The sequence below is a fragment of the Lithobates pipiens genome, unplaced genomic scaffold, assembly GCF_037356315.1.
Source record: "Lithobates pipiens isolate NorthernLeopardFrog02 unplaced genomic scaffold, aLitPip1_a1.2 Scaffold_8, whole genome shotgun sequence".
Lineage (NCBI taxonomy): Eukaryota > Metazoa > Chordata > Amphibia > Anura > Ranidae > Lithobates > Lithobates pipiens.
Genome location: NW_027507903.1, coordinates 142,364,772 through 142,378,814, shown reverse-complemented (window position 1 = coordinate 142,378,814; position 14,043 = coordinate 142,364,772).

Below are 14,043 nucleotides of genomic sequence, written 5' to 3'. Positions count from 1 at the left end.
AACACGCACCACAGTACTACCGCACAGCACTATATGTCTTCAGCTCTGAACAATAGCAGGAAGAGGAAGTAACAAGGCATCATGTGACAAACAAAACGATGAACAAAGTTTTTTTAAAAAAAGCAAATGGAACTAAACACCAAATGCATGTAATAGCATACACATTTCACAACCATTTACAATTTTACCCAGCTTCATGAATATCTGGTTACTTACGGCAATAAAACTGTATTTTCCCCATGTGAATGGACCCTGAGGCCGCGTACACACGGGCGGACTGTTCGCCCAATTTTGTCCGCTGAACAGTGTTTCAGCGGACAGTCCGCTCGTGTGTGGGCTTCAGCGGACTGTTTCAGCGGACAGTCTGACGAACAAAGTTTTTCAGAATTTCCGTAAGACAGTCCGCTGAAACTTGGTTTCAGCGGACAGTCCGCTCGTGTGTAGGCTTGTTCGACAAACTAAGTTTGCTCAGAAAGGATTTACACGGCGAAGGTTGCATTGCAGTGTATTGGACGTCGTATTTCTCGTCCCGTCGTATGTGCCGGTCACGTCATCGCGCACGTTTTCAGCGGACTGTTCGTTCATCGTGTGTGGTCAAGTCCGTTCATGCAAATTTTGAGCGGACTGTTTGTCGGATTGTTTGACGAACTAAGTTGGGCGAACAGTCCGCCCGTGTGTACGTGGCCTAACACTTTTAATAACTTTTTTTTAATGCACCAGTAAAGTATTTAGCTGTTTTAAATGGGAGTTTCTTTAGCCTTAAAGTGTACGTAAAGGCATAAACTTTTTTCATTTTTAGTGGAGTAGGGAAGGGTAAAAGGTTAGAACTTTTGTCCAGTTTATATCAATTTCTGCAAGATTTACCTGTACTATTGGTTGTGGTGACCAATGCCTCTTATACACAATGTGATAAGAAATACATACTGAGAAAAAAACTGAGCGGGAGTGTGCCACCTGCCCTAGTGACAACAGTCTAAGATAGGACATGCCCTTCCTTTTCAAGAGACTACTTCCTGCTATGTCTGTAAAGCGAAATCTCCAGTATACAGAAAAAAGCTGACAGTGGTCTTAACCAGGAGTGGCCCACCCTTTATTATATCCAGTCCGAATGGCACTACTTATTAAATTAAACAGTTAGTCAAATAGGATATGTGATATATGTGACTACCTGTACCCACTGTAAAATGCGCGGATCGAACAGGGTCACATCTAGAACAGCAATACTAGTAAGGACACCAATGTTGCCAAACGTTTTAGGTTCTTTGATGCCTTAGACACTCGATCCCTCAAAGTACAGATTGTGGAAAGAGTGGACACCCCCCCCCTCCATCCCACTGTGGAAGAGATTGCCTCTCTATAATTTGTAAGAGAGAAGTTTTTTTGGATTTCTAAACTTAAAAACCCGCATTCCTAAAGGACTCAATTTTGAATGGGATGTGACCCATTTTTATAAGTAGATGAATACCTCCTCTCTTTTTCATCTCCTTTGTCAACCCTGTACCTCCCCCTCACACCCCTCTCCACCTCAATGCCCTCTATACCACCCTCATCTCCCCCTTTCTCTCTTACCCCTTTTTCCCCTTCTCTTTCCTACTTTCCTCCTGCCTCCTGCTTTAAATTAATCCAAAAACCCAATAGAAGCAACTAAAGGATGATTTAATTTAACCCTTTACTGAGTGTTGTGCAGAGTGTTATGTGTTTTCATTGATGAATTGTGTGTGCCTAAGTGCTAATGCTACAGACTAAGCTCATAAAGGTATATGTACTGCAACACATTGCTGTAAATCAAAATTTCTCCACATAGTGTGTATAGTCCTGCATATTTTTTTGGGATGTGGAAAAATGCATTATACTTAGTGGCCTAGATAGTGTACATTCATTAAATAAAGCCCAATGAACGGCAGCTTAGATAAGTATAATATTGCATTGTTTCTAAAATAAATGGTGGAATTAATTTGTTAGAAGTCTTGCTCAATCCGCCAGTTAGTTTCTTTAGCAAACCCATTAAATTCATTACAAAGTTTTTTTCTTTTTCTAGAAGAACTGGATGCTGTCACCAGTGTCTCTGCTATTGCTGTAGTTTTGAAGGTTTCAGTTGTTTTTATGTCTTCTGTTGTGAAAGTATTTTGCAGCCACTAGTTTTAATTAAAGCTTCCCATAATGAAAATTTGTACACACAATTTATCACAGATTGGGTAATGCAACATGCAGTGGAGCATGAAATGAACACGTTCTATGCTTATTTGTTTTAATTACAATATTTGTGGCTCTTTTCTGAAAACCTGCCTAACTCCTTGTGCTTGTCAGATTATGTGCACAATTGTAACAAGTAAATCAATCAGTAAACAGCTAACTCTATCCAGTATACTATGGATGAGCCTGATGTAACATCGGGTGTTTGCCTGTCCAACGAACAGCTAACATTTTGAGGTGTTTGCGGCAAATTTGAAAACCGCGGAACATCATTAAAGTCTATGGGACACTAACATGAAAAACCAAAAGTGCTAATTTTAAAGGCTTATATGCAAGTTATTGCCATTATCCCCACAACCCTTGCCCAGTGGCTGTGGGGGTCTGCTTATCAGAATCTGGAAGCCCGCTTTAACAAGGGGCCCCTAGATCCTGCCCCCCCATCTGAATGGGTATCAGGTACATTGTACCCCTACACATTCACCAAAAAAAGTGTCAAAATAGTAAAAATGACAGAAGACAGTTTGGGGAAAATCCTTTATTAAAAAATAAAAATAGCACGTGATGTAAATCCATCATCCATCATGCCGCTGGTATAATGTACCCGATACCCATTCACATAGGGGGAGCCAGGATCTGGTCGCCTTGTTAGATTCCAATAAGCTCCCCTCCCACAGACCCCCACAACCACTGGGCAAGGGTTGTGGGGATGAGGTGCTTGGGGACCCCAAAGCACCCTCCCCATGTTGAGGGCATGTGGCCTGGTACAGTTCAGGGGGGGAGCTTCCTAGTTCCCCCACTTTCCTGCAGCCTGCCAGGTTGCCTGCTCGGATAAGGGTCTGGTATGGATTTTGGGGGGACCCCTATGCCATTTTTTTTTTTTTACATTTTGGTGGAGGGTGCCCCTTAAAATCCATACCAGACCTGAAGGGCCTGGTATGGATTTTAGGGGGCCCTACGCTATATTTTTTTTAAATTTGGAGCAGGGTTCCCCTTAATATACATACCAGACCTGAAGGGCCTGGTATGGATATTGAGGGGACCCCCACGCATTTTTGTTTTTAATTTTGGTGCCGGGTTCCCCTTAATATTCATGCCAGATGGACTTGGGGGCATGCCATTTTTTTCAATGACGTTAGCACTCTTCCATCTCTTGTTATTTTCACACGGGCATTGTGCAATATGTTTATAGATTAGTTTTATTTAAGAACACACTTTATCTTTATTATTATTATTATATTTTTTTTCTTTCGTTTATTTTTACAATTTTTTTCTTTCTGTACACTCCACATAGGCTGAGGGTATAACACTAAAGTTTAATTCATTTTTTCCCCTTATTTTATGTGGGGTTCAAGACTAAACACATGGCATTTATGCAGAGGGTGTAGCACAGTAGTACAATCATACTATAGGGGCTGCACTCCCTCTATTTTATGGTTTATACCACTTTGGTTTCTTCCATCAAGTGGCATTACTAATTATTGAACACTCCCCCACAGGCTTCTGTACTGACTTGTTGCACCAAGCAGAGGTTATAAAACATTCATCAGCACATAAGTCATTAGACATTGCACCTTGCAGAGGGTATATATAGTGATCATTGACGCACCATATTTCATTTACATCAGTTTCAAATTATTTGGCCTTTTAAAGTTTATAAGATTGCAACCTGCAGAGGGTGCAACACAGAACTATCATTATAATAGGTTCAAACCAAACACTCAAGTACCTTTTAATTAGAACAGCGCCACACCTGCAACTAGCGATGGACGAACTTCAGACGGGACGTTCCTCAAACGTGAACTGCGAACGCGGCCAAGAGTGCAAGTAAGGAGGGGTTGGCTAAAGTATCCCAAATTATTTATGCAAACAGCTCACATGGAAGTGGAGATGGTTACCTGTCCAAAATATCTACCCATTTCCTCCCCCCACCCAAAAATTCTAAATGGGGCACCAGAGTGGGAGATGAATCAGATAAGTTAATCTTACCCTTTTGTCTTTAAATACTTATTTAAGTTTTCTCCTTATGTTGGCTATCCATGTTTGTGTCAAATTTGCTTGCAATTGTATGTGTAGAAGTAGTATTATTTTTCTTTAATCCACAGTTTTCTTCAAACCCACAGCAATGGCAGGGCGTTGCAGTCCAGTTCCAGCACCAGTGGGATTTTCCCAACTGTGGTGGTGCTATTGATGGAAAACATGTCCAGATTGTCTCACCACCCAACTCAGGTTCATATTATTTTAATTATAAGGGCTTTTGCAGCATAGTCATGCCAGCTGTAGTGTCTGCCACATATAAGTTCCTGTATCTGGATGTTGGGAAGAACAGCCGCAACTCTGATAGAGGAGTCATTATGCATAAGAGCAGCTCCAGAATGACACCTTAAACTTGCCACCTGCTGAGGATAATGTTGAGGGCCTCAATATTGTATTTGTTGCAGATGAGGCCTTTGCTGTGTGGGAACATCTTATGAAGCCGTTCCCTATGAAGAACCTCACCCCAGAGCAGAGAATATTTAACTACAGGCTCTCTCGTGCCAAAAGGGAGGTTGAAAATGCCTTTGGCATCCTCTCCAGTCGTTTCAGGCTTTTTTTAACCCCAATTAACCTGGTGCTATACAAACTCAACCATGTGGTATTGTGCTACTGTATCCTCCATAGCGATTCAGTTCACGTTGTGCGTTATACAAATATTTCATTCATTCATTCATGTTTTTGTTCTTAATGGATCTAATGCAAAACAAAACAATACAAACATTATACCATTTCAACTTTTATAATTTTTTGGAGGGCTAAAAATTGCAGGAGTTGGCCACATTTTAAGCGCACATTGTCACTGTAACTACAACTACTTAAAAAATACACTGATGTTGACCTTTGAAATAATAAGCCACACATTGTTTAGTAAAAACAAATTTACTCAAAGCACATTCACATGTGCGTTTTAATATTTTAAAATAAACCAACATCTTGGTGTATAACATGTATGTTTTGCATTATTTTCCCTTGTGGCATGTTCAAAAACAAGTTCCATTTTGATAAAGTGAAGGCCAAATGAGACATTAGTATCCCAAGACTGTGTGTATGCTGCCTTCCTCAAATGGGGTGATCTCACCCCTATAAAAGCCCCTATAAAAGCCAAAATTTGAAGCCACGTACACGTAGAGGCATAACAATTAAATTGCCCTTATGATCCCATCCTGCAAATGTGTGTAGTTAGAAAACAACTTTTTTTAAAAACCCACAAAACACAGTGAGTCAACATGTGCTAGCTCCCATCACAGGGTATTAATGGATGTGTTTCAAGGGTGCAACCCCTTCCTCTGAGTTTCCTTAGTTATCAGAAAGGGATTGCACCCCCAAAAGGCGTCCATTGATAGCCAGTGATGGTAGATAGCACATGTTGACACACTCTATGTTTTGTGGCTTTTGTCAAACTAGATGTATGGAAATACGCATATTTTAGGCATGGGATCATGAGGGAAATAAGAATGTTAAGGCACAATTTGGGAGTACCTTCAAATTTTGGGTTTTATATTTTTCAAAACACCGAAAAATTACGATTCACATTAGTTAGGGCAGTGTTTCCCAACTCTCCTCCTCAAGATGTAAACCCAGGTCATGTTTTCTATACTTGTAGAATTTGGCACAGGTGATGTTGTCATTTTCAATGTTAGTAATTCACACAATCTTTTTAGACAGCAGAAAATACAGAAAACAGAACCCGGTTGTGCACCTATGGGAGTGGAGTGGAGAAACACTGAGTTCGGACACGAAACTTTCTCATTTAACTGCTAGCCACTCGCCCACCGCTAAATTATGGCGGGGTGGTGCAGCTCTGGTTCTGGGACGCCATCATATGACAGCCTCCCAGAAAGCCGCTCTCGCGTACCCACGATCATGTCTGCGCTGTGTTGCTAGGACACGGCACGACCCTGATCTCTGTAAAGAGTCACGTCTGTGGCTCTTTAACCATGTGATCAGCTGTATCCAATCACAGCCAGTCACATGTAAACACGAAAATGCCATTAATTGGCTCTCCTCGCCTCACACTGACAGAGTGTGTGGTGTGGAGAGCCGATCAAAGGCATCTCCATGCAGGGGGACATCTAGGAATGTAATCAGGACACTGATGATCAGTGCCCTGATTACAATATAGCCATACAGTGTCACCAATCACTGCCCACCATTGCCCACATGACAGCAATCCGTGTCCACCAGTGGCAGCAATCAGTGCCCACAAGTGCCACCAATCAGTGCCCATTAGCGATGTCAGTCAGTGCTGGCAATCAGTGCCTCCTATCAGTGCTGCCCATCAATGCTGTCGATCAATGCCCATCAGTTTCGCCCATCAGTGCCACCCATCAATAGCCATCAGTGCCCATCAGTACCACCTATCTGTGCTGCCTATCTATGCTGCCTATCAGTGCCCACCAGTGCCGCCTATCAGTGCCCACCAGTGCCGACTATTAGTGCCCATCAGTGTCACCTAATAGTGCCCACCAGTGTCACCTATCAGTGCTCATCAGTGCCACATATCAGCGCCCACCTATCAGTGCCCATAAGTGTGGCATATTAGTGCCTCTTCATCAGGGACAGTGCCACCTCATCAGAGTCCATAAGTGCCACCTCATAAATGCTCACCAGTTCAGCCTATCACTGTCCATCAGTCGCCTCATCAGCGCACATCAGTGAAGGCGAAAAATGACTTAGTTACAAAATTTACTGACAGAAAAAAAGTAAAACATTTTTTTTTTTAATCATTTTTGGCCTTTTTTTTGTAAAAAATAAAAAACCCAGCAGTGATTAAATAGCACCAAAAGAAAACTATATTTGTGTGAAGAAAATGATAAAAAGTTTGTTTGGGTACAGTGTAGCACGATCGCGCAATTGTCAATCAAAGTATGACAGTGCTGAAAGCTGAAAAATGGCTTGAGCAGGAAAGGGGAGAAAGTGCCTGGTAGGCAAGTGGTTAAAAGTCAGAAAAACATGGTAAATATTCAAAGTACAAACAGGAGCAAACAGAATTTTGCCCGCATGTCTACAAAATCTTTGCTGTAAAGCAGTAGCAGTCTCCTTTATTTGCTCTAGCTCCTTCAAACACTGCACCATATCTGCACTCATTCAGGTAATTGTGCATCTTGGAAGATCATGACCTAGTAAGAAGACAAAAAAGGATTAAGGGGACGATGGTCAAGGCCCTAAATGGTGAGTTATGGTCAAGTTACTAGTCAAATTCAGGAAATTCTTACCTAACCAGTCTATTGTTGCTTGCAACCTGCTTGCCCTTCAGACACCTACACTACCAGGAATGTACACAGTGCACCTACTCAGTAATCTTGACCCTGGTGCCTGGGTCTCAAAACTCAGGTACCCAGCAAAAATTACAGCTCCTTCCTTCTCTTCCTTCTCCATGCTAATGTTAAGGCATTACATACTTTGCTAATGTGTGGAGTGGGTGTTTGGTTTGTTCAGCTAAACACTCAACATGTAGACATATTTGAAGCCAAATTCCAAGTATACTTACTTGTGCAAACAAGAGGCTCCTGAATACTTATTTCCTCTTCTGGGTCGATTTGGCCCGAAGTGCGACTTGCGCCAGGGAATTTGATGTCCACAATGGACAGGTCTGTGCTGGGTCCAGGAGTCAGATCCCATGCCTTCAAACCCACATCCTGGGTCAGATAACCACACTCACTTTCCTCTAAAATAAACAATACACCATTCATTAATCCACCCCTAGTCCCATCTGTTTCTAGAACCCATTTTACTACATTAGTTGACCAACCTTGCACTTGGTCTGAAAACAATGTTTGCTCCTGACTAGCGGACTCCACTATGCTGCACTGCTGTTTTTTTACCGTGAAAAATGCAAATAAAATGGAAGGTGATGTCATTTTACAGAGGGCAAACGCTGGATAAGTGCCAACATTGAAAAAGTCCTGCAGTTACCCCCCACTTCTCTTGTCTTCTATGGGATATGGGATATATGATGATCATTAATTTAGCAGGCGTGACTCTGTGTGACTGTGATCCCTGGGGGCCTCTCCTCTAGCCATGTCTACATTGACAAGGCTGCATTAATGGACACTGATGAGGCAGGCAGCAACCAGAAAGTGTTCTTTACCCCTTAAATTCTGCCCTAAGCCCATGGTCTTTGGCCCACATAGAATCACCCCTGTCGGTGGCTAAATTAGTGTGTTTGAAGTTGTCACTTATGTTTTTGGTGGGAAGATGGCCTTTTTTCCTACCGTATTGGGGTCTGAGCGAGGGTAGCCTCCCTTCGCCCCTTCTGATGGCTTGGCTGTTGCCTCGTTTTTTGGTGCCTCCCTGTTGAAAGAAGAGAAAAAAATTAGGGACAAAAATAAAGAAAAGTACAAAAACAGAACCAAATAAGAATGTTCATATCTGCTTTCTATTTTACTTTATCTTTACAATAACAAGTCAGACAAAGTTTATAGAAAACATTATATATAATTCTCTTAAGCTACTGGATAAAGCAAAGCTAATTTACAAATATTCATATTGGTTAGATACAAATCTTGCTTACTTTTTTTGATGATCTTATGTATGGACTCCATCTGGTCTTGCTCACGATGTTTGAGATCAGACCAACATTTGATTTGATCCTTTGTTCGTGTCACTGAAAATTCGCCCTGCAAAATGGCAATGACCTTCTCCAAAATGCCGTCCTTTCAGATGTTGGACCTTTCATAATTGCGCATCTTGCAGTCGTAGCCTAGATTGGGAGCAGCTTATGAGTTAAGCCAGACATGATGTTTTGTCTTGTGTTCTGTCTTGCAGGCATCATATCATGATGGATAAATTTACCTCACCAGGTTTTTTGCCCCAGTTCATTGACCTGTACCAGGAGCTGTCCTGTCTCTGGAAGGTCAAGAGTCAAGACTACTCAAATATAAAATTTTGAAGAAGGCAGCATTGGAGAAACTGCTTGAGTTGGTTAGGCCAGTCTACCCCAGAGAAGACATCAACTATGTGAAGACCAAAATCTCCAACCTGAGGAGTACATTTAAAAGGGAGCAATAAAGTGATGGACTCACAGAGATCAGGAGCATCAGCAGATGACCTGCTATTATCACTGCCTGCGTTTTTTGTCTGACCAGACAGAACCCAGGCCATCGTTGTCTACAATACCTTCAACATATCAATAGACAATAGTATAGTATAGTATGGTATAGTTAATCAGGTTGAAAAAAGACACAAGTCCATCTAGTTCAACCTTATAATAAATAAATAAAATAAAAAATATCATACAATCCAATATACCCAATTTTATACCCACAGTTGATCCAGAGGAAGGCAAACATCCCCAGCAGAGCATGCTCCAATTTGCTACAGCAGGGGAAAAAAATGCCTTCCTGATCCCCCAAGAGGCAATCTGATTTTCCCTGAATCACCTTTACCTATAAATGTTAGTACCCAGTTATATTATTTACATTCAGGAATGTAGGCCTTTCCAGGCCTTTCTTAAAGCAATCTACTGAGCTGTCCAGAACCACCTCTGGTGGGAGTCTATTCCACATTTTCACAGCTCTTAGTGTGAAGAAACCTTTCTGTATTTGAAGATGAAATCTCTTTTCCTCTAGACGTAAAGAGTGCCCCTGTCTCCTCTGGGTTGACCGTAAAGAGAATAACTCAAAACCAAGTTCACTATATGAACCCCTTCTATATTTGAACATGTTGATCATATCCCCCCGTATTCTCTCTTCTCAAGAGAGAATAAAATCAGTTCCTCTAATCCTTCCTCTTAGCTGAGCTCCTCCATGCCTCTTATCAGTTTGGTTGCCCTTCTCTGCACTTTCTCTAGTTCCCCTATATCCTTTCTGAGAACTGGTGCCCAAAACTGAACTGCATATTCCAGGTGAGGTCTTACTAATAAGGGGCAAAATTATATCTCTCTCTCTGGAGTCCATATCTCTCTTAATACAAGAAAGGTCTTTGCTCGTTTTGAAAACAGCAGCTTGGCATTGCATGCTATTATTGAGCTTATGATCTACCAAAACCCCCAGATCCTTCTCCACCATGGATTCCCCCAGTTGTACTCCCCCTAGCTTGTATGATGCATGCATATTCTTAGTCCCCAAGTGCATAACTTAACATTTATCAACATTAAACCTCATCTGCCACATAGTCACCCAATTAGACAGTGCATTGAGGTTGGCTTGTAAATTGGAGACGTCCTGTAAGGACGTTATTCCACTGCATAGCTTGGTGACATCTGCAAAAACAGAAATGTTACTTTTAGAACCCAGACCCAATATCATTTATAAAGATATTAAAAAGTAAGGGTCCCAGCACTGAACCTTGGGGTACACCACTGATAACCTTAGACCATTCAGAGTAAAAATCATTAACCACTACTCTCCAAATTCTCTTTTAGCCAGTTTTCTATTCCTTTGCAAACTGATATTTCCAGGCCTGTAGACTTTACCTTACACATGAGCCGTGTGTGGGGAACTGTGTCGAACGCTTTTGCAAAATCCAAGTATACCACGTCCACAGCCAACCCTCTGACCAAGGTTTGACCAAAAAGGATTCGTACAAGAATAAAAAATGCTGGGGTCAGAATGATAGTCTTTTCTATTTGTCCTCAACAGTGAGGAGATCAAAATTGTGTGTGATTGATGCCCAAACCCTAAAAAGATTCTAATTATGTCCCATTTTAATACACAGGAAAGTGTCAATCAGTAGGAGCCTGTGACCAGCAGCCAGGTGGAGTCCTGTTAAAAGGGCAAGAAAGAGCAGGAATCTGGAGGAGGCCACAGCTGCCTTCTTCAGCCAGGCTACTACTGCCATCAGTACAGACCCAGATAAGGCTGAGGTATTTTCCGTGCTGATTGCCAATAATTTAAGGCAGATGGAAGGTGAGCAAAGGAGCAGGAGTGAGGAACTAATCCTGCTGCTCCTCAACAAGGGGGTGAGGGGTAAAAGATCTGAAAACATACACCTGTGTGATTTTTGTGGCCCTACATCCACCACTTCCACAGCCACCCCCGCACCACAGCCACCCCTGCACCACAGCCACCCCCACCACCGCAACCCCACCCACCACAACAGCATGGCAGTCAGTGGCAGTACCAGCCACAAGACCCCCAGCAAGGCTGCTGGTCTGGGGGTTTGCACCCCTACCCCCTTTTACTATTTTTTTTTATGGTTTTGTTGAATAATGATTTGATTTGTTATCTTTTATATAGTTTTGTATGCATACAATGCACTAGTTCTTTATATTTGGATAGCAGATAGCATCTATAATTAAATTATTATTATTATTATTTTTTAAAGCACAATAAAAAAATAATTGTGTAGAACTTGGCTACGTGTTTTTTTTTTTTTTTTTTTTTCACAATCGAGATTTTATTGGGTTCAAAAGTTGCAAACAACGATGTAGTAAACATACAACATACAAATGAAAAACAAGATTGGTTTGGTTCATTACAATATAAGTTGCTGATAAGAAAACATATTGAGCACAATGAGTCAAACAGTGAGTGGTTGGGGGGGACATTGGGAGTTGGGAATGTGGTGGGGGGAAGAAAAATAAAATTGCAAAAAAGAATAAAGGTAATAATGGTAATAATAGAAATAATAATAAAAGAGAAAAGAGAAAAAAAAATAAGAAAGAGATAAAGGCAAGGGGACGGGTGTGGAAGGGATTATATAGTTTGGAGACTCCACATAGGAGCGGCAAGTAAAGGAACAAGACATTCTTGTACATTATATCAAATTGTTAACAAGTTATATATCATATATCATGTATAGATGAGTCTTACACATTTAGAGAAAAATATAGTAAAACAAAGGGAGAGCGACGTTTAGCGGAGTACAGAATAATAGGGATATTCCAATTAACATATAGAGCTGTCACCCGTTATGCAAGGATAACTTGATATTCATTTGAGAGGGTGTAGAGTAACCAGGGTTGCCAAGTTTCATGGAAGGTATTACTATTTTCCCTTTTCATTGCCACGATTTCTTCCATCTTATGTATATATTGAATTCTTTCAACCCATTCTTTAATTGTTGGGACCCTAGAAGGTTTCCAGTGTAGGGGGATTAGGCTTTTAGCTGCCGTAAGAAGATGTCTACTTAATGACTTTTTGTATTTGCTTTTTGTGTAGGTATTAATGTGTAGAAGACAAGCCGCTGCATCTAGGTTCATTGTTGTGTTAGTTATTTGTCTAATCCACTTAGAGATTTAATTCCAATAAGTCCTGATTGCATTACACTCCCACCAAATGTGTATGAAGGAGCCTATCTCATTCCCACAACGCCAGCATGTGTCTGAGGTTGTGGGAAGCCATTTTTTGGTGTTTAGTGGCGTTAAATACCATTGCGTGAGGATCTTATATGAAATTCCTTGATATTTAGTGCTAAGCGAGCACTTATGTGTGAAAATGCAGGCTTTCTCCCATTGTGTATCTTGTAAATGAGTGTTTAGGTCAAGTTCCCATTTTTCTTTGTGTTTGTTTCTTTCATTGTGCGTTGGGAGGGTCAGCCATCTGTATGCAACCGATGTTGTTTTATAGATCTGGGCGCCCTTATAACAAATGTCTTCCAGTGGTGTCAGACGTTGGGTAAAGGAAAATTTAAATGTGCTGTTACGTAAAAAGGCTTTTATTTGAATATAAAACCAGGGGTTTATGAAGGATACACCATATTCAGAATTAAGGGTGTTTAGCGACTTAAGTTTGTTCTGGTGAAAACAGTGTGTGGCTAGAAGTTTCTTGTTATGATCTGGGGTTGGTAAAGTTTTATGATATAGTCCAGGGAGGAAGTCTGGGTTGTAGATCAGGGGAGTCAACGGGCCTGGTATGGTTGCCAATTTGTATTGTTGGGCAATCTTATGCCAGATATTTAAAGTGTTGGCTACCAAAGGGTTCTTCATGTGTCTTGTAGATTTAGAATGTAACGTCCATAGATAAAATAATGCCTGTCTTGTGTTATTAGCTAGTTCAAGGTGTACCCAGTCCTTAATTTTGATGCGACAGTGCCAGTCAATAAGTCTAGTGATATGGGTGGCGTAATAATATTTTTTGAAATCTGGTAGGCCCACTCCTCCTGCGTTTTTAGGGAGAGTAAGGGTCCGAAAATTAGTTCTAGGTCTCTTGTTAGCCCAGAGGAATTTTCTTTGCAACACTTGTAATTTGGAGAAAAAAGAATTGGGTATCGCAATAGGCAACGCGTTGAAAACGTATAGTAGTTTGGGGAGAGTGGTCATTTTTAGGATGGCAGCTCTACCGAACCAGAAAAATTATTTGGTAGTCCATCGAGTGAGGTCTTTGGCTATAGAATTTAATAGAGGGACGTAGTTTGCTGCATACAGAGACTCTAATGAGCGGGTAAGTTTGATTCCCAGATAATGAAGTGTGTTTTGTTCCCATTTAAATTTGTAATTCCTTTGAGACTGTCGAATTCTGCTAGTGGGAGGGTAAGATTAAGAGCTTCTGATTTTGTATAGTTAATTTTAAAATTCGAAATAAAACCGAACGTCTCAAAAATTTTTAGGAGGTTTGGGAGGGAAACGTGGGGTTGCATAATGAAAAATAAAAGATCGTCTGCGTAAGCGGCAAGTTTATAGTCACGTCCATGGGCATTAAGGCCTTTGATATCTGGAGAGAGGTTGATAGTTCTGATAAGTGGTTCCAAAGTTAAGATAAATAGGATAGGAGACAGTGGGCATCCCTGGCGGGTGCCGTTGGTTATCTGGATCGAGTGAGACAGGATGTTAATAATCTTAATTTTAGCCTGTGGGGACTTGTAAAGGGCCTTGATCCAATTCAGCATTCCCCCGCCTATGCCTATATGAGCACAGGTCGAGAACATGTAGTCCCA